Genomic DNA, 24487 nt, shown 5'->3' with positions numbered 1-24487 from the left:
ATTTTTTATTTAAAGTTAACTTCCGTACTATCTTTTTTCTCAATTATCTGCATGAATAATAATGAGGAATATTTTGTGACTTTGATAAATATGTTAACAGAACCAAGTACTTAATCTTCTACATCATGTCTCCGGCTATTTGTATTTTAACTTCAGTAAGTTCAGTGGTCTGAAACATGATTCTGAGCTTCACATGCATTGTATCTTACTGTGGAACTCAAAAGTTCGATCCCTGAATTTGGCTATTATTATTACCTAGGGGCCCTGCAGTTTTACAGGTGTTCAGGTGCACGTTCCTGACTACAAAGCTGCTTTTGAATTTTTGTTAGGTTGAAATACTAAAAAAGTAACAACGATGGCAGCAATTAATGTTACAGAAATCATTAAAGGGAAAACGACGGGTCCTGCATAATTTTCTTTTAATAGACTTAGGTGGTGGGAGGAAGGAACTAGATACTCTACTTACCGCCGTGTGCATGTGTGTGTGTGCGTGCGTGTTTGTGTGGGCACTCGTGTGTGTGTATGTTATCCACTCCCTTTTCTTTGAGACTTCTAAGATTAAAATAGGGGAGATATCCTGTATGTTGCAATGAGAGAATTTTTTGAAAATTCAGGAAATCAGAAATTCTCCAGGCTCTCCATCCTGATTTATGCTTGAGTTGTTATGTGCCATATTTGCTTTGAAATCTTTGGTTATCAGTAGTTGTACTAAAATTTTGAAGAAATAATCCACTTTCATCTGCTTTCTAGATTTATTAATCTAAATTCATAAGACAGATCTTGTTGATAGCAGAGTTTTCTAAATGCTGCAGGTTTGCAGCCATTACCACTTCAAAGAGGTTTGAAGGAATTTTTTTTCCTTGTTAAGATAGTTCCTGTTTCTGTAGAAACTTCATTTTTAGATTAATTTGTGATGGATAAGCTATCATAATTCAAGTATACATTCCTTTTTTTCTACCAACTATTCATTATCATCCAATAGTAAAGACATTAAAGATGCAGCAAGCTTATGAAGTATTACTTTCTAAAAGAAATAGGCATTTTCATCTTTATTATTGTACTTTTGGTTATGCAAACACTTTGATATGAATTTTTTAAATTAAAGATTTATTTATTTATTTTTATTTTTGGCTGCATCAGGTCTTAGTTGCAGCATGCAGGATCTTTCATTGTGGCGCGCAGGCTTCTCTCTAGTTGTGGTGGGAGGTTCCAGGGTGCGTGGGCTCTGTAGTTTGCGGCACACAGGCCCTAGTTGAGGCGCGCGAGCTCAGTAGTTGGGGCGCGTGGGCTTAGTTGCCTTTCGGCATGTGGGATCTTAGTTCCCAAACCAGGGATTGAACCCACGTCCCCTGTATTGTAAGGTGCATTCTTTACCACTGGACCACCAAGGAAGTCCCAATGATATAAATGTTTATGTCCCCCATAAATCTAGTCAGAAATCACTTTGGATTTTGTTGATTAAGTTAAACAGTCTATAGTAGGATAGAGTATTGGGTACAAGTGGTCCAAAGTAAGAGAAAAGACTACGATAAGAATGCTAGATATTAAAAAAGAAACTGGTTTATGCACTAAACGTTTTGTGCCTTGGTCTAATAGTAACATGATGTCTGTGTAAAAACGACAGAAAGAACCAGTGTTGAATCACGTTTTATTTCCTGTCATTCTGCTTTATCTCAGATTGCTAAATGTGTTCTTTCCAAGAAGTTTTATCGAATTACTGTATAGTTACTGTCCTGTGACAGTTTTGTCATTGTTAGAGATTTCAGTAATTAAAATGGGAAACAGAAGCTTATTTTCCTTATCAAAACTGTTACTTGGACCCACATTATTATGATGGTTTTCATGCCCTTGTACATTGGATGTCTTAAGCTGAGTGCAGTTTAGGGGATCCTTTCTAATTACAGGAAGGTGATCTGACCTGTGAGAAGTCTGTACTATACACTATGTAAATAGCTAACAACTCAATTGCAAACCAACTGAATGTCCAAATCTTAGTGCTTGTACTGAAATCTCTTCAGAAGAGTCATTATGATCTCAAAGTTTGTTTCAAAATTTGCAAGCATTAAGTGTCAAACAAAACTGAAGATGAAACACTAAACACTAATTCTTGTGCTTTAGGTGTACTTCCTTTTTAGAGTTTTTGGTTCTCTGCTATTTTTACTGTACTGTTTCATTTATATTTCCTACACATGAACTTCGTTTGTGCAATTGAAATAAAACTGCAGTATACACATGTTAAAAAAAAAGGCTATGTTTTTCCTTAAAGTACAGTTATTATTTTTTTGGATTAATTAATTAAACCTCCATAGGGTCTTCTCATATTATTCCTGCCTCTTCACAGGAAGGTCCATTTCACTGATTAAAGGAGACAGTAATACTCTCGTGTGATCAGTTATACAGGTCCTTATTTAGAGAAAAAATGACTATGCTGCCTTTCCACACTCAGGATACCATGACCATTAAACAGATGTCACTGGGCAGGCAGTGCCTCTAATACTAGAAGTGCCAGAGGTAATGTTTTTTATAAAGGAGCAGGGTTTGTGATTGCTGAGTTCCTTTTACTTTTTAAAATCTTTCCTTAAATGCATGCCTGTGTTGGGTTTAACAATTGTTTTAATAAATAACTAGGTATTGGTTTAGGTTTATTTTACTGTTAACTCTCAGTAGGTTAATGTTCTGATATAAGCATATGCAAGGAGCAATACTACTTGTTACTCATACTGACAGTATTGCTTCTATTAATAGATAAGTCCAGTATTAAATTAGGGTTGGTTTATTTACTATTGGTATTTAAGATGAATGTGTGGTCGACCTTGAACACTTCTGCAATTGGTGGCTGCTTTTAAGCCAAGTATTGTTTATGCTTACTCTCTGGGGAACTGTGTATCCTGATACTAAAAGCTGTACCTTTTTCGAATAACATTTAAAGTTATAATAAAAGTTATGTTTCTTAAGTAATATTTAAAGTTGAACTAAAATTCTTTTCTAGACAACCAGCTATCATCAGGCTTGTTAGGCTTGTCACCTTTACCCGAAAATCTTCTATTTTGCCATATAGGTGAGTTTGTTCTTGTAAACTGTTCATAAGTAGCTCACCTGCTTTCAGGTTATCTAACTTAAGTTCTCTATGTTAAAGTTTTCTAGTTAAATCATTACGCAAGAGGTAAAAGAGGCAAGCTTTGCTTTTTGGTATTTTGAGTACTTCTTTCATCATTCCCGTAGCATACTTTATAACACCAGATTTAAATTTCTGTCTCCTATACTTTAGATGTTGAATGAATGTTTAATTCACTTATGGTAGTTGAATTCGGTGGGAAGTTTGGGCTAGTTTCAGTACAAAGTGTTCATGCAGTATGAAATCTCCTGGGTGTAAACCAGGTACTTTTCTGTAAGCTACACTTTGATTCATCCAAGCATACTTTCTAGTATGCTCACTTATCTCCTCTTGTATGTTTGGAACTTATTACTGGGATATGAAGTTATCACTTTGAGGGGTGAGTCAGAGAGAGAGAGAGAGAGAGAGAGAGAGAGAGATACAGAATTTTATATATTTTATGTTCCTGAGGTACAAAATATAGCCCATTTCTTCCCCTCCCAGAGGTTACAATTTGATCTAACGTTTTGATGTCTGATAATTTTGCTTACTATTGTTTACCAAAGTTTCCTGAGGATGACAATACTTAGGGCTGGTGAGGTTTATCAGAGTTTATCAATTACAGAATAGGTTCCTCTAGAGGAGTATGAATCACTGCCAAGTCTTTTGACTTTTAGGTTGATGCGGGTAGTATTCTAGCAAATCATTTTATTGTTATAATTATTTGAATTTACGGCTAAGCATAGTGGGATATCTAATCCCAGTTTAGATCTTAGCTGTCATGTAATCAGAAATGTGAAAGTCACTTTCATAGTTTATTTTTGTTTTAGCTATGGCTTTTTACAGCTTAGCTAGGACTTCATTTTATTTTGGGGTAATCTTTAACACGCTTTTCACTGGATTTCTATTAACATGGGTTAATCTTATGACCAAGGTGGCTGACATGAAATTTATCAACCCTAATTAGTTAATATAACTTACTCAAAAACTTTTGTTTGGGGCTTAATTTTTATCACTGCCATTTCCCATAAGGGCGTAGTTAAGTAAGTTGTTTTGAGCTGCTTTTTAGTGTGCTTGATGCCTCCTCCTTTTAATCTTTTTTGATTTAAAGGATATTCTCACTGGGATGCAGATACTTTCATGTGTAATTTTATTTGAAATTAATAGAAAGGGTAGGACCAAATCTATGGGTTTATGGCGTTAGTAAACTCAACTAGGTATTTACAGTGCCTCGCTTTAATTATTAAGCTTCATCATTAGGTTGAGTAGGATTTTGTATGTATCAATTTATGTAATTAATTGACAATGTGTTAAAATATTGAAATAATTTTTTTCTTGAGGAGATTATTAAAATGTAATTTTAATTTTGTTTGAGGTAAATGACAGATCGAGGGGGATGGCTGTCTATATAAGCCTTATATATGTACATAATTCAATGGTATAGTTAAGAGGCAAGTTTGGATTTACACTTACTTTGGGTTGGTGAAGTGACAGCAGTATGTTTGTTAGGTGAGTTAGTTGAATCTTATATACTTTGACTTGTTTTGGGGGTTTGGCAGGGTGATAATGGTATATAAAGTATGAGAATTAGTGGGGTAGGGGTTTGATTAAGCAAGCTGTTTACCAGATATGAGTGTGCCTGTGTGGTACGTGTGTAACTGCTCTATATCCTGTGACCACTGACGCAATAACATATTATGGTAGATGATGTTGGAAAATAATACTCAATTCAAGCTCAGCTACAAGTTTCTCGGCTGTGTTAAGACCTCTGATGGCCAAAGCTGAGTCACAGCATGCCCCCCAATTTAAAAATACCAAAAGCATGAAACCAGTTATGTGTGAACATGGCTGATTAGCCATTAGTCCATCGAGGTATATTATTGAAGAGGAAAGAGTAGGCAATTTTAGGTGAGATGGTCCTGAAGTAATAAGAGCCAGATGCCAGATACAGTTCATTTATAGAAATCCTCATGGTTCATTGGCCTAGAACGAGGAGAGAGACATATTTGTGGATGGGTTGATTGTGGCTTGATTATTAAGCTCTGGTTATCGGTTATGATAAGCATGATGACTGGAAATGATCTGACTTTATGTGATATGTATGATTAATAAACATATGTCCTGTATAATATCAATCACTTCAATTACCCCTGGAATCTAATGTGAGTTGAACTGTTTAATGTGTATGTAATATCAATAGGCTGATGTACTTGCTTATATATATGGGATAATTAATTTATGATTATATATCATGTATTATGCATAAGAAGGTATATATACTTACACATGTGGAAGGGCACAAAATGCACAAAGTACACAGTAATGTTAGTTTTCAAGATGTCACTTTTAAATACTTACACAGTACTTAAAGACAGTGTTAATGTCCCATAAGCAAGTTGTTCAGGGAATCGTTGAAGTGGAATTTCAGCTTCGGGTGTTGATGGTGGGGCTGGAGCTTCTTCCTCGAGTCTTAGGAAAAATGTTTTCCTTTTCTGGTTTAGAAGAACAAAGTAATAAATATACTACAAAGACTCTTCATTTTAGGAGGTTATTTTCAATATGCTTGTTAGTGGTATAAGGACTATAATTATGAGAAAGTATAAAATAGATGCTGTTTGTCCGATGATAATAAATGGGTGATCAATGGTTTGTCTTCCAATTCATGTTACTGTTAATAGGTCCCCTACAAGTACTCAGAATAAACGTTGGCTAAGAGGTCATAATGTTATACTTCATTGTTTCACTGTATGAAGTACTGGGACAATCAATCAAATTAGGAATGAGATGGTTAATACTAGTACACTTCCTATTTGTTGTGAATAGATCACAGAATTGCATATGAAAATGAGAAGTATCATTCTCGTTTGATGTGAGGGAGAGTGCTGAGGAGGTTAGGTGGAGTATAACTTTCTCTACCTAGAAGGTCAGGTGAGACTAGTACTAGTATTAGTAAGATTACAAATAGGAACAAGGCACCCAAGATATCCTTAATTGTGTAGTATGGATAAAATGGGATTTTGTCCATATAGGATGAGATCCCTGTTGGATTATTAGAGCCTGTTTCATGAAGGAATAATAGGTGAAGAACTGCTAAAGCTGCAATAATGAATAGGAGGATAAAGTGGAACGTGAAGAATAGGGGAAGGGTGGCTTTATCAACTGAGACTCCTCCTAAGAGTCATTTGACTAGGTTAATGCCAATGTATGGAATTACTGAAAGGAGACTTGTCATGACTGATGTTCTTCAAAAGGATGCTGGACTATTACCTTAAATAGTAGGATGATTCCGTTGTTTCATATTTCTAGGAAGGTGTAAGATCCATAACACAGGCCTTGCCCTACATGGATAAATAAGCAAACAAAGAATAAGAATAGGAAAGGTCCGTCTGCATATACATATCAGATAATTCATCCACAGTTTGTTTCGGTAGATATGAGTTATAGATGAGAAGGCAGTTACTGTATCTGATGTATTAATGTATTGTGAAGAATAACCCTGTTGGGCTTCCCTGGTGGTGCAGTGGTTAAGAATCCGCCTGCCAATGCAGGAGACCAGGGTTCAAGCCCTGGTCTGAGAAGATTCCACATGCAGAGCAACTAAGTCTGTGCACCACAACTACTGAGCCTGCGCTCTAGAGCCTGCGAGCCACAACTACTGAGCCCAATTACTGACGCCTGTGTGCCCTAGAGCCTGTGCTCTGCAACAAGAGAAGCCACTGCAATGAGAAGCCTGCGCACCGCAACGAAGAGTAGCCCCTGCTCACCACAACTAGAGAAATCCCGCACACAGCAACAAAGACCCAACAGAGCCAAAAAATTCAAAAAATAACCCTGTCAAGATTTGCAAAATTAAATATAAAGCAGGGATGAAATTTTCATCATGAGCTATTTGATGGGGCTGGTAGATCATTATATGCATTATTAACAATTCTGATTAATGGGTGGGATTTTAAAATGTTAGTCATTAGTGTTTCTATAGCTGAAATACAACGATGATTTTTCAGATCATTGGCCATGATTACATTGCATTTAAGAATAATGATGACACACATTGTATTTGTTTTAAGTACTATTTTGGTAGTTTTGTAGGTCTTTCTTCAAAACTTTCACAAATTTATGGTGGGCCTGGGTTAACTGGGTTAATTGAGTGGTTGTGATATTGTAATGAATTTTGGTGGATCGTTTTTGTGCTTAATGGTTTTTAAAATTTGTTTAAAGAGAAAGTGAATAGTTTTTGGTTATACAACAGCTATGTCTACTAAGCAGTGTCCTGAGGTTTGAGAGTCTAATAAAACCCTCTTAGGTGTATTTCTTTAATGTTATGATGGACATGCAAATTAAAACCACAAAGTGACATCTATTCACATATAATAAATGATTATAATCAAGAACAAACAAAAATGCTGGCAACAATGTAGAGAAATTGGAACCCTTACACATTGCTTGTAGAAATGTATAGTTTGGCATTTCCTCCAAAAAGGTAAAATACAATTAGAGTCTGGTTCAAGAACTCAATGCCTAGATATGTGCCACAAAGAATTGAAAACAGGAGTTCAAACAAAAACTTGTACATGAATATTCATAGCAGCATTGCTTACATTGGCCCAATGGTAGAAAAAATTCAAATATCCATCAGTGGATGAATGGAGAAGCAAAAGAGGGTAGATCTAGAAAAAGTTCCATATTATTCTGCCATACATAGAAATATAGCAAAATGGTGCCATCTGCTGTGGAAAAACAGTATGGCAGTTCGTCAAAAACAAAGTATGATTCAGCACTTCCACTTCAGGGTATATACCCAAGAGGTTTGAAAGGAGGGAGTTAAACAGATATTTGTACACCCATATTCACAGCAGCATTACACTGGCCAAAAGGCACAAGCAACCCAAGTGTCCATGGATAGATGAATGGATAAGCAAAATGTGATAATATACACAAAGGTACATTATTCAGCCTTAAAAACTAAGGAAATTCAGACACATACTACAACATGTATGAGTCTTAAAGTCATTATGCTAAGTGAAATAACCCAGTCACAAAAGGACGAATATTATATGATCCCACTTCTATGAGGTATCCAGAGAAGTGAAATTCAGAGACAGAAAGTAGAATGTGGTTGACAAGGGTTGAAGGGAGTTAGTGTTTAATGGATGCAGTTTCACTTGGAATAAAACAAGTACAGGAGATGGATGGTGAGGATGTTTGTACAATAATATAAATATGAATGTCATAGAACTATATATTTTAAATGGTTTAAGTGGTAAACGTTATGTTCGATATTTAATCACAATGGAAAATGTGAATGAAGTACTGATACAAGTTACAACATGTATGAACATTGAAAACATCCTAAGAGAAAAGCTATGCAGAAAAGGCCACCCAGATCATACTCATCTTGTGTGCTTTAAATCCATCAAGGCTGTGAAAATGAGGGGAAGTCTCAAGATTGCTTCCAGAAAAAGAAAACTGGAATATTTTCTTTTTGGAAACACTGGAAAAATGTTTGGAAACATTGGGAAAAAATGGAAAAAGACATTTTCATGCTTTGGGGCAGGTGATGTAAGTGGAAGTGGAGCCAGTGGATTGGATTAGAAGGTGAAAACCGTAATGATTTCTCATATGGGGGTTATAGGGGTGTTCCCTGGGAGAGTGTCCCTTTTTGGGGTGGAAACACAATGGAAACAGTCATTGAAATTGGCATATGTGGTAAAACAGTGATGACTGGGGAATCTGAACTTACAGATAAAGACTACATTGTACTGCTACTGCAAGTTTTCTGTATGTTTGAAGTTAGCAGAAAGTAAATAACTTTGCAAAACATGTCAACACCATGCCAGAAGAATAGACAAGACATCAAACTTCATGATGAGGCCAAACCCTACCCAGATTCATTTCACCCAAAATGGTTAAGCTAACTGTTCTTGTAGGAATCATATATTATTAAGAGGTGCTATGGGAAGATTATATTATTAGCAGTCACTGTGTCTTGGGGGTTGTGGATGACCTGGGATGTGGTAGAAACAAAGGGATTTTTGAATTACAATTTTCCACATCAAACCGCCAAAAGTTACAAGTAATACATGAATTTACTAAAGTTGCATGATACAAAAGCAATACACAAAAATCATTTGAGTTTCTATACACTAATAAAGTATCAGAAAGAAAAATTAAGAAAACGACCCCATTTGCAGCTGCATCAAAAAGAACAAAATACCTAGGTATAGATTTAACCAATGATGTGAAAGACTTGCACAATGAAAACTGTAAGACACAATAAAGAAACTGAAGAAGACACAAAAATATTCGTGATCAGGCACTGGAAGAATATTCTTAAAACGTTCATCCTTCCAAAGCAGTGTACACATTCAATTCAATCTCTAACATAATTAAAGTGGCATTTTTCACAGAAACAGAACAAACAATTCTATATATCCTGTGTGGAACCAAAAAGGACCCCAAATAGCCAAAGCAATCCTAAGGAAGAGAACACAGCTGGAGTCAACTTGCCCCCTGACTTCTAACTACACTGTGAAGCTACAGGAACCAAAACCAAAACTTGGCATAAAAACAGGCACATGTACCAGAGGAACAGAACAGAGAACCCAGAAATACACCCACATGTATGTGGTCACTTAATTTATGACAAAGCTGCCAAGGACATACACTGGGGTAAGTCCCCTCAATAAACTGATGCCAAAGAAACTAGATACCACACACCAAAGAAAGACACAGGAAACTGTCTACACTACACACAAAATGACCTGAAATCCACAGTTTTCCACATCAAGCCCATTGTCTGCTGGCTTCTTTGAAAACAGACCCCCTTCAGCAGTCAGCCGCATACAGGAAGCTTCTCCCCACTTTTTCTTTACCTTTTACTCCTGCGGCGGTGCCTCCCAGCAGGTCCTGAAGACACTGGCTCCTGTCTGCATGGACTAGTATGTCGGAGGAGACCAACCTCCTGTCTATGTTGACTCAGCCAGTCATTGTCCGGAAGCCAAAGCCCTGGAGAATCCTGAAAAGACCAAGCCCCGGTCAGCTGCATGGAATCAAGTCCTCCGGCTGAACACGCACTAGCCTCGAAAGTCAGAGAGGTGGGCTTGGCTCCACCTGCTGGCCAGTTTGGAAGTGCAAGCCTCAGCCACTTACCTTCCACTGGAGGCCCTGCTCTCAGCTGGCAGGTCTGATGAATCCACTAAATTTGAAAATTCAGACTCAAATGGAGCCCCAAATCCCATGATAAGCCACAAACGGAAAGAAAAAGATTTGCAAAACACTTATCTGATAAAGGATTTGTACTCATTATATCAAGAACTATAGAACAAACAACCCCATTAGAAATGGGTAAAATCTGAATGGAGACCTGGCCAAAGTAGATAGTAAGTAAGCATACAGAAATATACTCAACATCATATATCATTAGGGACTTACAAATTAAAACAATGAGATAGCACTGCACAACTATTAAAACTGCTGAACTCAAAAAAAAAAAGACACTACCAATTGATGGAGTGTGAGGAACAATGGGAACTATACATCACTGCCAGTAAAACAAATATACAGCTACTCTGTAAGACATTTTTCCAAAGCTAAACAAATCTCACCTAAAGAGCCAACATCCTGCCTCCAGTATTTAGACAACTGCTCTGCAGAACTAGGTCCAAACAAAAACGAGGATGCAATTAAGCACAGCATCTCTATTCAGAATGGCTAAAAACTTAAAGAAATCAGTATGCCCTTCAACAGATGAACATATAAGAAAACTAGGGTACATCCATGTTGGGGGAACAGAATATGCTACCCCAAAATATGCCTGTTTGGTGTAAGGATTGTTTTGGCTTGATTGTTTTTAAAAAAGACAATTTCTGAAAACCAGTCAAGATTACACTTTTGTGAAGGAAATTTACATTTATAAGGGAAATCTCCATTTAAAAAGTTGTCTCCCTCTCTGTACCAGGAATAGACAGATGACTAAATCTCATGAAACACTTATCAGTAGAGAAGGCCGGGACTTAAATCTGCGTTTTCTTTTTTTTAATTTTTAAATTTTAATTTAATTTATTTTTGGCTGCATTGGGTCTTCATTGCTGCGCGCGGGCTTTCTCTAGTTGCAGCCAGCAGGGGCTACTCTTCGTCGTGGTGCATGGGCTTCTCATTGTGGTGGCTTCTCTTGTTGCAGAGCACGGGCTCTAGGCTCACGGACTTCAGTAGTTGTGGCGTGCGGGCTCAGTAGTTGTGGCTCACAGGCTCTAGAGCGCAGGCTCAGTAGTTGTGGCTCACGGGCTCTAGAGCGCAGGCTCAGTAGTTGTGGCTCATGGGCTTAGTTGTTCTGCAGCATGTGGGATTTTCCCGGACCAGGGCTCAAACCCGTGTCCCCTGCATTGGCAGTCGGATTCTTAACCACTGTGCCACCAGGGAAGCCCCTCTTTTGTTTTTAGGTGAAGATGGTATTTAAGGTGATGACTTAGGCCATTTCAGGGACTAATTTTTCCTGGGCATCGCCCATGCATATAGGAAGTACAAATGTTATTAAACTTCTCTTTGTTTTTCTGATGGTAATCTTTTATTATGGGGGGCATTTCTCAACCAAGAACCTAGGAGGGTAGAGGGAAAATTATTTTTCCTCTCATACACATGCAATGGAATACTATTCAGACATAGAAAGGAATAAACCATCAACCTTTGCAAAAAACATGGATTAATCTTACACGTATACAGTATTGCTAAGTGAAAAAATCCAGGAGGAGGTACACACTGTATGACCCCACTTATATGACATTCGGGAATAGGCAAAACAAAGATGGTAGGGCTTCCCACTGGTGGCGCAGTGGTTAAGAATCCGCCCGCCAATGCAGAGGTCACGGGTTCAAGCCCTGGTCCAGGAATATCCCACATGCCACAGAGCAACTAAGCCTGTGTGCCACAACTACTGAGCCTGCGCTCTAGAGCCTGTGAGCCACAACTACTGAAGCCTGTGCACCTAGAGCCCGTGCTCCGCAACAAGAGAAGCCACTGCAATGAGAAACCCGTGCACTGCAATGAAGAGTAGCCCCTGCTCACTGCAACTAAAGAAAGCCTGCGCACAGCAATGAAGACCCAAAAATAAAATAAATAAATTTATTTTTTTTAAAAAAGATGGTAAGCAAGTTATGGTGTGGGGTTTGAAATGTTCTATGTAGTACTTTGATGGATACTTGCCACTATGCATTAATCTAAACCCATGGGTTTTTACAACCCAGCAAGTAAATCATAATCAAATTTATTTAGGATATGGGAGTGTCACAGGATGGAATACAGATGTGACAAAAAATCTAACTGATTTAGAAATGTACGAAAAAAACTCACTGTTGGTAGGGCAAAAGGTGCTGACTTAAGTAACTATGGAAATAAATGGACTCTGTAGAGCAAAGGCAAAATGTGCTATACATAAATACTGGACTCTGTAAGTTCTTTCCCATGGTGGTAATACCTAACAATAGTAATACTACTATATCTGTAATCTAAAGGGAGCAAGCAATGAATTCAATGTAGGACAGGTGGTAGGCTGGCATCTTACATTTGGAATCGATAGTTACAGATAAGCAAAGGCAGAAGGTTACAATAACCATGCAATAATGGATAGATTATATTTCCTCAATTTTAAAAACTTTTGTGCATCAAAAGATGATATCCAAAAAGTGAAAACACAGCCGGCAGAAAGGAAGAAAATATTTGCACATTGTATTATATCAGACAAGAATCTGTTCTTCAGAATATATCAAGAACGTTTACAAAACATCAACAAAAAGACAACACAAATTTTAAAATGGAAAATGACTTGAATAGACCTGTCCCCAGACAAGAAAAGCAAATAATCAACAAGCACGTGAAAAGGTGTAAAACATCAGTTGTGCTGGAAATGCAAAGTAATACCATAATTCAGTACTCCTTCACACATACTAAAATGGTTATAATCAAAAAACAGAAATTAACAAATGTTAACACTGTAGAGAAAATGAAACCCAACATTGCTTGTGGAAATGGAAAATGGTGCAGCTTATGTGCATAATAGTTTGGCATTTCCAATAAAAGATAAAAATACAATTATCATATGGTACAACATCACTCCTATAGACCCAAAAAATTGAAAACAGGTATTCAAAATGTTGGAGAGGATGTGGAGAAAAGGGAACCCTCCTACACTGTTGGTGGGAATGTAAGTTGGTGCAGCCACTATGGAGAACAGTATGGAGGTTCCTCAGAAAACTAAAAATAGAACTACCATATGATCCAGCAAGCCCATTCCTGGGCATATATCCAGACAAAACTCTAATCCAAAAAGATACATGCACCCCTATGTTCAAAGCAGCACTATTCACAACAGCCAAGACATGGAAACCACCTTACTGTCCATCGACAGATGAATGGATAAAGAAGATGGGATACATATATACAATGGAATACTACTGAGCCATAAAAAAGAATGAAATAATGCCATTTACTGCAACATGGATGCAACTAGAGATTACCATACTAAGTGAAGTAAGTCAGAAAGACAAATACCATATGATATCACTTATATGTGGAATCTAAAATATGACCCAAATGAACCTATTTATGAAACAGACAGACATGGAGAACAGACTTGTGGTTGCCAAGGGGGAGGGGGGTGGGGGAAGGATTGGAGTGGGAGGTTGGGGTGAGCAGATGTAAGCTATTATATATAGAATGGATAAACAAGGTTCTACTGTATAGCACAGAGAACTATATTCAGTATCCTATGATAAACAGTAATGGAAAAGAATATTAAAAAATATATATATATGTATAACTGAATCACTGCTGTATAGCAGAAATTAACACATTGTAAATCAACTATACTTCAATAAAAAATAAATTAAAAAATAAAAACAGGTGTGCAAACAAAAACTTGTACACAAATATTCATAGCAGTGCAGTTCACAATAGCCAAAAGGTAGAAACAAGTAAAATGTCCTTCAAAGGGTGAATGGATAAATAAAATGGATAAATCCATAAACTAACCTATACCATATAAAGGAATAAAGTAAAATGGTGGTGCCACTCTGGAAAACAATATGGTAGTTCCTCAAAAACTTAAACAGACAATTAATATATGATCTGTCAATTCTACAGTATATATACTCAAAATATTTGAAAGCAGAAACTGAAACAGATATTTGTACAACCATATTCATAGCAGCATTATTCATAGTAGCCAAAAGGTGGCAGAAACCCAAGTACCCATCAACAGATGAATGAGTAAACAAAATATGGTATGAACGAATAAACACAATAGGACATGATTCAGCCTTTAAAACTAAAGTAATTCTCATACATGCCACAACATGGATGAACCTTGAAGTCACCATGCTGAGTGAAATAAGTCAGTCCAGAGAAGTCAAATTCAGAGACAAAAAGAATGTGCTTTCCAGGGGCTGAGGGCTGTGAGTGAATGGATACAGAGTTTCACTTGAGAAAAATTTTTAAAGTTCTAGACATGGATGGTGAGGTTATTTGTACAACAGTATGAAGGTAGCTAATGCCACAGAACTGTACACTTAAAATGTTTAAATGGTAAATGTCATGTCATGTATTTTTAATAACAGTGGGGAAAAATGAATTAAGTACTGATAAGTGTTACAACATGGATGAACACTGAAAACATTCGTACTGAAAAAAGCCATACAGAAAAGGCCACCCTGATCACATACTTGTCTTGTGTGACTTAAATCCATTAAGGTTATAAAAATAAGGGAAAATCTAAGTAATCATTCCAAAAAAAAGAAAACCGGATCAGAATGGAAAAAGATACTTTCAAACATTTGGACAGCTGGTGAAAGTTAAACTGGGCTTGTGGATTAAATTATAATGTGGGTACCATATAATTTCTTGATTTGGGGCTTATGTGCTGGTTCTCAGGGAGAGTATCCCTGTTTTGAGTAAAACACACTGGAGTATTTTGTGTGAAGTGGCAAATGTGAATACTTTTTACTTTTGTGGAAAATTTTCTGTATGTGTGAAATTACTAGAAATTACTTTTCAAAACAACCATGTCAGTACCATGCCAGAAAAACAGAACACATCGAACTTCATTATAAATGCCAAGACTTACCCAGATCCAGTTCAACGAAAGCTGTGATGTTAATTGGCCTTGTAGGAGTCCACATGTTATTAAGAGACACCGTAAGAAGATTACACTAGGAGCCACCATGTCTTGGGTGTTATGGATGACCTGGGATACAGTAGAAACAGTGGGATTTTAGAATTACAACTTTCCACATCACTCCACAAAAAAAACTGTTGGAATAAAATTTAGTGAAGTTGCAGACTATAAAATCAATATACAAAAATCAGTTAAGTTTCTATGCACTAATAATGAACCACTAGAAAGAGACATTACGAAAATCCCATTTATAACTTCATCAGAAAGAACAAAATACCTAGGAATAAATTAACCAAGGACATGAGAGACCTGTACTCAGAAAACTATCAAGCACTGATTTTAAAAATGGAAGACACAAATAAATAGAAAAATATTCTGTGCTCATGGATTGGAAGAATTACTATTACTAAAATGTCCATTCTACCCAAAGCCATCTACAGATTCAATGCAATCTTGATTAAATTTCCAATGGCATTTTTCATAAAACCAGAAATAATAATATTTGTATGGAACCACAAAGGATCCTGAATGGCCAAAGGGATTCTGAGAAAAAAGAAAACAGTTGGAGGCATCTCCCCCTCTGACTTCAAACTGTATCACAGAACTAAGGTAACCAAAACAGTGTGGAACTGTCACAAACACAGATACACGGAATAAAGGAACAGAATAGAGAGCCCAGCAATAAACCCACATATGTGTGGTTAGTTAATTCATGACAGTAGGGCCAAGAACATACAACAGGGAAAGGACAGTCCCCTGAAAAAATGGTATTGGGAAAACTGGACACTACTCTCCAAGTAATTAATTAGAAAACATGGAATGAAATGAATATAGACATAAACTTTACAACTTATACCCAAACTCACCCAAAACTGTCCACAAACTTAAATTAAAAAACTATAAAAATTCTAGAAGAAAACGGAAGAAAAATCTACATGACCTTGGGTGTGGAGATGACTTAACACACACCACCAAAAGCCTATCAACAACAAGAAAAAAGTTAATAATGTGCATTTTATAAAATTAGAAAAAACACAAATTGAGAGAAAAATATTTGCCAAGCACATAGCTAATAAAGGATTTATAATCAAATTTTCCCAAGAACCCTAGAACAAAACCTCATTAAAAATGGGCAAAGATCGGAACAGACTCCTGGCCAAAGAAGATATACAGAGTGTAAACAGGCATACAAGAATATACTCAACTTCATATACCATTAGGGAAATACAAATTAAAACAACAATGAGCTAGCACTGCACACCTATTTGAACTGCTAACTCCAAAAAATGACAATATCAACTGGGGGAAGAACAACCGGAACTTTCCTGCTCTGCTGGTGGAGTGCAGGTACAATCACTCTGGAAGACAGTTTGGCAGTTTTTTCCAAAACTAAAAAAGTCTTAGCATAGAATAGAAAAATCAGACCTCTAGTATTTAGACAATTGCTTTGAAAAACTGTGTTCAAACAAAAACTACCATAAAATTATACACAAGTTCTATTCATAATGGCTAAAAGCTTAAAGATATTAGGATGTTCTTCTGTAGATGAACGCGTAAGATTATTGGGGCACCTACATGTCAAGGGTAAGAGCACATGGACCCCCAAATATGCCTGTTTGACATAAGAATTATTTTAGGCTGATTAATTTTTTTTCAAAACTGCGAACATGGAACAATATAAACGCATTAGAAGTTGCTTTTTATGAGGTCGTTACAGGGTGGGATCTGAACCAAGAACAAAGAAGGGTGGAGGAAAATTTATTTTTCCTCTCCTATATATGCAATGGAATACAATTTAACAATAGAAAGAAATGAGCCACAAGCCCAAGCAAAGACAAAGATGACTCTGTATATATTGCTAAGTGTGTCAACCAGAAACAAAATAACATAATGCAGGAGACAACAAACAGGAAAAGAATTTATTTGGGGTCTTTAAGAATTGCTGTTTGGGAGACACAGATTCAGGTAACCCTGAAAGTGAAAGGTTCTTGCCTCGTCCCAGGCAGAATTCAGAGATGAGACAGGGAGGTCAAGAAAGTAAAGTGAGGATTTATTTAAGCTATAGTACGCTCTTGGGGAGAGCGGGCAGGCTCAGGTGAGTAAGCTGCCCTGAGTTCTTTTGGCAAGCCGGTTACGTGGGGTATAATGTTCACTGGGGAGGGAGGGATTTGGGGGTGATATTCCCTGATTTTCACCCCAGCGCCACCTTCCCGGGGGGAGGAGGAATTTTTGTCCTTATTTAGCCTTGATCAGAAGTGTCATGGCTTCTGTGCATGATGGGTACTTCTTATCTGCAAGGCTAATTTTATTGTAATGAGAGCATAATGGGCAAAAGGTTACATTCGGACACCAGATTCCCACCTTTTCCTACCTTTCTTTGCCTCCAGGACACTTATCCCAAAATGTATGGTTTCCTGCCAGTTTGGAGGTTCCAAGGACCCCATCCCACCCCCGCCTTTTACAAGACGCATGGTTTCCTGCCATCTGGCCCATGCCCCCCCCCCCTTTCTCTGCTCACATCTAGCTACCTTCCTGCTTTAACAAAAGAATTTCTGGGGAAGAGAAAGAGGGGCTTTTAAAAACAAAAAAGCAATGAGGCTGATAAAAGTTGTCTGCCAATAAATGCAACTGACTGTTGGAAGTCTGAAGATATTTGTCCTTAAGGAATTGCCAGTTGTTACAGGTAAAATAAGTTGATAGATTTTCATGGATTATTTTAGTGTAGGAGTCCAATAAGTATATAGACTGTCAGGAGTTCCTGGCAGATGTTCTGGATGATTCCAACAGGTGAAAAACACCCCATTTAATATGGAAAATACAAGCAGACCAATTAACCATCCTCTGACCCTTTCTCCTTGCTAGTTCTCTCCGTGTTCTGGGATTTCCCCCTCCTGGGACACAGAGGAAACAGGGACAGAGTTGTTTGGCAGCTCCCCTTAAATCTGACCCCACCCACTGTCTTTATCTTCCCCAGACATGCCCCGCCCAATGAGGACACCATGCCAGAGGGAGTCTCAGGAATCAATGATCCTGATGTGGGCTTCCCTGGTAGCGCAGTGGTTATGAATCTGCCTGCCAATGCAGGAGACACGGGTTCGAGCCCTGGTCTGGGAAGATCCCACATGCTGTGGAGCAACTAAGCCCATGTGCCACAACTACTGAGCCTGCAAGCCACAACTATTGAAGCCCGAGTGCCACAACTACTGAAGCCCGCATGCCTAGAGCCTGTGCTCCACAATGAGAAGCCATTGCAATAAGTTCATGCACCACAATGAAGAGCAGCCCTCACTCACCACAACTAAAGAAAGCCTGCATGTAACAATGAAGACCTAATGCAGCCAAAAGTAAATAAATAAAATTTTAAAAATGATCCTGATGTGTCAGAACTTATTTGATTACAAGGGACTAGACATGCTTACTCAAGTAAAATAAATATTTTAAATGACAGAAATTAATCCTTACAAGAGACAAGTTGAAAACTGGGTTCAGAGGTGTCAGGTCCAAGGGCTCACATGCTTGTAGTGTGACCTGGTCCCTCTCCGACCATCAGCCTGCTGAGTGCCTTGTGGTCCCATTCACAGGCACAGTTTCTCTCATTGCATCCAGCAACTCCAAAATGACACAAGCTTAAAGTCCATACCAGGAATGCTTTCTCCTTCAGTAGGCTTCCTTGAAAACTCATGGCTTAGAATGCCTTTGGCCTGGCTTGGATAACATTCTCATCCTTGCACTGATCACAGCAATCAGAGGATGGAAGATGGGATCGGCCAGGTGGGTGGAATGTGGGGTCAGCCCTCTGAAACTATTTGGACTGGAAGCACGCAAGATGTAGCTCCCAAAGGAAAGCTGAGGTGCTGCACTTGGACATGAGGACAGATGCTGGCTCGGTGAAAGCAGCAGATTCCCTATCACTGACCACCCACTGCACAGCACAGAATCTGAAGCACAAGGTAGAAAGGGATTCACTTAGGGTTAGGGGCTGCAGCCACCCATCTAATGTTCTTGCTATCCTTTCACGACAGCAAGCAGCTTTTCCATTTGCTGAAAAGCAAGGTTGATGATGATGGTAAACTCGAGGCTCCTGCCTTGGGCATCAGGTCCTTACATAGCTCATGTGCCCTAGGAAGGCACACAGACCTCACTCTTGTTCCTGGGGCGGGGGGGTGGTAGCCCAGAACTCATGCCTGCCCCCCAGCCACATTAATCAACCACTCCCAAAGAACAAACATTGCTCATTTTTCCAGTCTCCTCTCTCCACGACAAAGAGCAGACACCAAATGCTAAGGGTGGCAGAAAATTCTTGTTCAGTGAAGTACTGGGAGGTTCGAGGATTATTCAGTACCATGGAATTCATAATTGGCAGGCTTTCCAAAGTCCACATGGGTGCACGTGGCTCTCCAACACCATTCAGCCACTGTGAAACTGCCCATTAGGAGGCCCAGCTGCTTAACGAGTATGAGTGATTAAGATCTTAATGAGTAGGAATGTCAAGTTTGTTAACAACTGGAAGGCGAAAGGATTGCCTGGCCACAGTCTGCCATCTGGTTGTTGTGCCAGGGCCACACTCACCATTTACAAGGTTATTAACTCTTGCCAAGTCTGGGATTCTAACTGGACTATCTTGGGTTATCTACTGACATCTGAACCAACAGCTGTAGCTTGAGGGAAGGAACCTGCAGCTGAGCTGGGGCTGTGTCACAAATTCTACCCCGAGTGGAAGACAGAATCCAAAAGGAAATTTAGTGTACTATTACCAGTAAAAGGGGGTAAAAAATTCTGGGAGGCCAAAACATCCAACATCCAGCACTGGCTTCTCTCCAGGGTGGATATGATCTAGCTGGGAAGAAGTCCTAAAGGTTTTTTCATACTTGACATATTCACAGGTTTTCTCTCTAGTATGGACTCTTTGATGCTGAAGCAGATTTCTTTTGCTAGTTAAGACTATTCCACACTCATCACACACATAGGAAGTCTCCTGAATATGGATTCTTAGATGCCTTTTTAATTGATCCTGAGCACTAAAGGCTTTTCCACAATCTACACAGTCAAAAGGTTTCACCTCACTGTGGACTCGCTGGTGCCGATTTAGTTTTGTATGAAAATTGAAGGCTTGCCCACATATTTTACAAGAATAAGGCTTTTCCCCTGTGTGAATACGCTGATGCTGACTAAGATGAGAAGTCCGTCCGAAGCTTTTGCCACACTCATTACACTCATAAGGTTTCTCTCCAGTGTGGATTTTCTGATGTCGCAGCAGTGGTGAATTACCAACAAAAGCTTTTCCACACTCATTACACTCATAGGGTTTCTCCCCAGTGTGAATTCTCTGGTGTATGACAAACTCAGAACTACTGGTGAAACCATTTCCACACTCCGTGCAGAGATAGGGTCTGTCCCCACTGTGGATTCTCTGATGCCTGATCAGATTTGCGTTATCATTAAAGGCTCTCCCACACTCTTCACACTGATAGGGTTTCTCTCCAGTGTGGATTCTCTGATGTCGAATTAATGAAGAATTGCCATTAAAGGCTTTTCCACACTCATTACACTCAAAGGGTTTCTCCCCAGTGTGGATTCTCTGGTGTCTAACATAGTAAGAAAAATAGCTGAAGCATTTGCCACATTCCTCACATCTGAAGGGTTTCCTATTATAGTGGATTCTTGGAACCTTTCCTCTAACGTTTTTCACTGTGGGGATTTCCTGGTGCTTCTCCAGTTCACATGTTTCTAGGAAGCTGTTTCTCTTAAGAACATTCTTCTGTGGCCCATGTAACATCATCATATCTCTTTCTTCAGAAACTCCCCATGTTGGTGTTAACTCATTGTCAGTGTTGGTCCCAGCATCTGACATAACAAACAGAAAACAAAAATGCCACCTGAGGATTATACTAGAAAACAAAAGAACACTGAAAATTATTGTCATCCCCCCTTATCTGCAGTTTCCCTTTCTGTAGTTTCTGTTTCCTTGTCAACCATGGTCTGAAAATATTAAAGGGAAAATTCCAGAAATAATGATTCTTCAGTTTTAAATTGTGCACTGTTCTGAGTAGCATGATGAAAACTAGAGCCATCCCGCTGTGATCAGATGTAAATCATCCCTCTGTATATGCTACCTGCCTGTTACTAAGTAGCTGATTCAGTTATCAGATTGACCATTGCGGTATTGCAGTGCTTGTGTTTAAGTAACCCCTATTTTACTTCATAATGGCCCCAAAGTGCAAGAGGAGTGATGCTGGCAATTTAGATATTCTCTTACTGTGCCTAATTTATAAATTAAACTTTATCATAGGTATGTATGTATAGAAAAAGACATGGCATATACACAGTCAGTCCTCTGTAACCACGAGTGAAGAACCCGCAGTTACAGGAGGCCTACTGTACTATGCCATTTTATGTATGAGACTTGAGCATCTGCAGATTTTGGTATCCACAGGGGTCCTGGAGCCAATCCCCGACAGATACCCAGGAACAACTACATAGGGTTCAGTATTATCCACAGTTTCAGGCACCCACTGGGGGTCTTAGAATGTATGCCCCACAGATAAGGGGGGACTACTGGATAGAGATTTTAGAGATTACTAAAACTCCCAACATCAGCCTGCTATTGAGACAAGACTAATAAAATGAAAGTGCCAAATATTCAAAAGCAGAGAACAGTTGAGATGGAAAGTTGTTTATATATTTCAGATACTAGTCTCTGTCAGATATTATATTATGCCAGAAATTGAAGTGGATCTTCTATTCCCTTCCTCCAGTCAGACTACCTTCCTTTTTTCCCATCTGCAACCCATTCTTATCTGTTGAACTCAGAATAAATGGCCCTGCCACTGAAGGAGCATCACCTGAGCTTCTAAACTGAAATTACTCTAACCTCTCCTCCTGCTATGCTTCACAGCCCACTGCCTATATATCAACAACAGCACTTGACACACATTTTGCAGCTCTAAACATCTGTCTCCATAACTTATATCCTCCAGAGCTTCTAAATCAAAGCTTGGCACATGGCAAGTGCTCAAAAACTGCTCCTGAATAAATCTATCCCATCCAAGGAAGGAGGGCCTCTGAGACAGGCAATGATGAAACTCAGAAAGGAGCAATGGACACAAAAGTTAACTCAAAATGGATTAAAGACTTGAATATAAGTAAGATCTGAAACCATAAAACTCCTAGAAGAAAACATAGGCAGTAACCTCCTGACATCTAGGAGATGATCTTTTGAACCTGACAGAAAAAGCAAAAGCAACAAAAGCAAAAATAAACAAGTGGGACTACATTTAACTAAAAAGCTTCTGCACAGCAAAGGAAACCAACAAAATGAAAAGGCAACCTATGAACAGGAGAAAATATTTGCAAACCATATATCTGATAAGGGGTTAATATCCAAAATATGTGAAGAAGTCATACAACTCAATAGCAAAAAAACCCCAAACAATTCAATTAAAAAATAAGAAGAGGCTTCCCTGGTGGCACAGTGGTTGAGAGTCCACCTGCCGATGCAGGGGACACGGGTTCATGCCCCAGTCTGGGAAGATCCCACATGCTGCGGAGCGGCAAGGCCCGTGAGCCATGGCCGCTGAGTCTGCGCGTCCGGAGCCTGTGCTTCGCAACGGGAGAGGCCACAACAGTGAGAGGCCCGCATACCGCAAAAAAAAAAAAAACACAAAAACTAAGAAGATCTGAACAGACATTTTTCCAAAGAAGACAGACAGCCAACAGGCACGTGAAAAGATGCTCAACATCACTAATCATCAGGGAAATGCAAATCAAAACCACAATGAGATATCACCTCACACTGATTAGAATGGCTATTATCAAAAAGACAAGAAATAAGGTGTTGGCAAGGATGTGGAGGAAAGGGAACCCTTGTGCAATGTTGATGGGAATGTAAACTGGTACACCCACCATGGAAAACAGTATGGAGGTTCCTCAAAAAATTAAAAAGAGGGGCTTCCCTGGTGGCGCAGTGGTTGAGAATCTGCCTGCCAATGCAGGGGACACGGGTTCGAGCCCTGGTCTGGGAGGATCCCACATGCCGCGGAGCAACTAGGCCCGTGAGCCACAACTACTAAGCCTGCGCGTCTGGAGCTTGTGCTCTGCAACAAGAGAGGCCACGGCAGTGAGGGGCCCACGCACCATGATGAAGAGTGGCCCCCGCTGGCCGCAACTGGAGAAATCCCTCGCAACAGAAACGAAGACCCAACACAGCCAAAAATAAATAAATAAATAAAGAAGCTTTAAAAAAAAAAATTAAAAAGAGAACTACCATGTGATCCAGGAATTCCAAAGAAAATGAAAACACTTGGTATTTAACCAAAGAATATGAAAACACTAACTAGAAAAGATATATGCACCCCTATGTTCATTGCAGCATTATTTATAATAGCCAAGATACTGAAGCAAGCTAAGTGTCCACTGATGTCTGAATGGATAAAGAAAATGTGATTGATACATACATACACACACACACAGAAGAATGTTAATTCAGCCATAAAAAAAGAAGGAAATCTTGTGATTTGTGATAACGTCGATGGACCTGAGAGCATTACACTAAGTGAAATAAGTCAGACAAAGAAAAACAAATACAGTATAATCTCACTTATACCTAAAATCTAAAAAAAGGAAACCACACACACAAAAACAAATAAACCAAGCTCACAGTTACAGAGAACAGGTTGGTGGTTGCTAGAGGCAGGGGTAGGGAGTGAGAGAAATAGGTAAAGGTACAAACTTCCAGTTATAAAATAAGTCATGGGAATGTAATGTACAGCATGGTGACTACCGTTAACAATACTGTACTGCATATTTGAAGGTTGCTGAGAGTAAATCAAAAGTTCTCACTGGAAGAAAAAAAAATTTTGTAATTATGTAAGGGGACGGTCGTTAACTAGACTTCTTGTGGTGATCATTAACGCAACGTATACAAATATCAAATCATTATTTGTATACCTGAAACTAATTTGTTATATGTCAATTATACTTCAATAAAAAACATTTTTTTAATTAAAAAAGAAGAAAGGAGCAATAGATTCGAGAATTATGAGATGTGTTAATTGGAAATATGTTAGGAAGAATTAAAATTGGTGGAAATGGTTTCATATTTTACCTATTTTGAGAAATTATCTGTTTTATTTAAATCCTTCCCAGCATGGTTCATTTTAAAATATACTGCTCTGTAAAGCTCTGTAGCTGCTGTTCCTAAACCTGCCTCACTTACTTTTACAGATGTCTTT

General features: G+C 38.6%; 2 long non-coding RNA genes across 3 annotated transcripts in view; one reads left to right on the top strand and one right to left on the bottom strand.

The window, feature by feature from the left end:
- LOC309837196 overlaps positions 1-18627 on the top strand; it is a 49540-nt gene extending 30913 nt beyond the window's left edge. The window contains exon 3 of the long non-coding RNA XR_014298220.1: positions 18232-18627. This is a non-coding gene — a long non-coding RNA (uncharacterized lncRNA). The remainder of the gene's footprint in view (positions 1-18231) is intronic.
- LOC309837197 overlaps positions 1-20253 on the bottom strand; it is a 35832-nt gene extending 15579 nt beyond the window's left edge. The window contains exons 1-6 of one of the 2 annotated variants that reach the window (XR_014298222.1): positions 18720-20253; positions 15207-15326; positions 9967-10109; positions 6362-6432; positions 5453-5586; positions 3970-5077 (exon numbers count right to left, since the gene is read on the bottom strand). This is a non-coding gene — a long non-coding RNA (uncharacterized lncRNA). Of the gene's footprint in view, positions 1-3969; positions 5078-5452; positions 5587-6361; positions 6433-9966; positions 10110-15206; positions 15327-18719 lie in introns of those variants that run through there. The other variant, XR_014298221.1, reaches the window with a different exon arrangement.
- Positions 20254-24487: the final 4234 nt, after the last annotated feature.

This window comes from Grampus griseus, assembly GCF_964374135.1.
Source record: "Grampus griseus genome assembly, chromosome: 19".
NCBI classification, from domain to species: domain Eukaryota; kingdom Metazoa; phylum Chordata; class Mammalia; order Artiodactyla; family Delphinidae; genus Grampus; species Grampus griseus.
Note: the sequence above shows the minus strand (reverse complement) of the source record. Positions and strands in the feature narration are given on the sequence as shown.